We start from the raw sequence: 1,502 nt of genomic DNA, 5'->3' as shown, positions 1-1,502 counted from the left end.
CTTTCAGCTATTTTCACTGCACTGATTTACGCATGCACTTTAAATTTACATTTATATTTTTATTAGATGGACTGTTTTACATAAAATGCATTGGTTTCACTAAAATTGACATGGATAGGTTTGCATATTTTATCTATAAAAATAGCAAACTGTCACATAACATTTAACCACTTCAGCCCTGGAAGAATTTACCCCCTTCCTGACCAAAGCACTTTTTGCGATTCGGCGCGGTTATTTTAACTGACAATTGTGTGGTCATGTGACATGGCTCCCAAACAAAATTGATGTCCTATATAAATTTCCTCTGGTTTAGGCCGATACATATTCTTCTACATATTTTTGGTAAAAAAAAATTAGCAATAAGCGATTGGTTTGCGCAAAAGTTATAGCATTTACAAAATAGGGGATAGTTTTATGGCATATTTATTAAAAGAATTTTTTTTTAAATGGTGGCAATCAGTGATTATATATATATATATATATATATATATATATATATATATATATATAAAAAATTATCATGACTGTGACATTATGGTGGATACATCGGACATTTTTGGGACCATTGTCATTTTATACAGCTATACAAATGCACTGATTCCTGTGTAAATGACATTGGCGGTGAAGGGGTTAACCACTAAGGGGCATTGTAGGGGTTAAGTGTGTCCTAGGGGCATGTTAACTGTGGGGAGGGGGGCATGGTTGTGTTTTACAGATCACTGATCTCTGCTCCAATCACAGGGAGCAGAGATCAGTGTCACTGTTGCTATGCAGAACAGGGAGATGCTCGTTTACTTTAGCATCTCCCTATTCATCTCCATGAGGCGATCGCGGCTATCCCCGTGGCGATCGAGTCCGCGGGACCCGCGACCAGACTCGCAGAGCTTCCCGCGGACGTGCCCCCTCCGCCACTTAAAGGGCAACGTACAGGTACGTGATTTTGCCTGTACGTGCCCTTCTGCCGACGTATATCGGCGTGAGGTGGTTGGGAAGCGGTTAAACCAGCCATTCCTGGGAAAACCTTTTTTTTTTTTTTTTTTTTTTTTTTTTTTTTTTTTTTTTTTTCTTCCCTGCAGCTGGGTTTTAACCACTTCCCGACCGGCTCGCATACATTTACGGTGGCAGGTTGGCTTCCCTGCGTGAATCGCTGCACCTGTACATCGACTCGTTTAGGAGCCATAGCGGCTTGCCCACTTCAGCGATTTTAAATGGTGTAAACTCACAAATCCCAGTTCTGAGAGGAGAGACAGATTGTCTGCTCCTACTAATTAGGAACAGCGATAAGTCTCCTCCAGTCACTAGACTGCCCCACAGTTAGAAACACGAGGCAACACAATTTTTGGGAGATTTATTATAGCAAAAAGTAAAAAATATTGTTTATTTTTCAAAATGGTCACGACCCCCCCCCCCTTTTTTTTTTTTTTTATTTTTTTTTTTTTTGCACAAAAAAAAAATTAAATAAAAAATTAAACTGCAAAGGTGATCAAATACCAGCAAATGAG

Source organism: Lithobates pipiens, unplaced genomic scaffold (genome assembly GCF_037356315.1).
Source record: "Lithobates pipiens isolate NorthernLeopardFrog02 unplaced genomic scaffold, aLitPip1_a1.2 Scaffold_13, whole genome shotgun sequence".
Classification (NCBI taxonomy): Eukaryota; Metazoa; Chordata; class Amphibia; order Anura; family Ranidae; genus Lithobates; species Lithobates pipiens.
Note: the sequence above shows the minus strand (reverse complement) of the source record.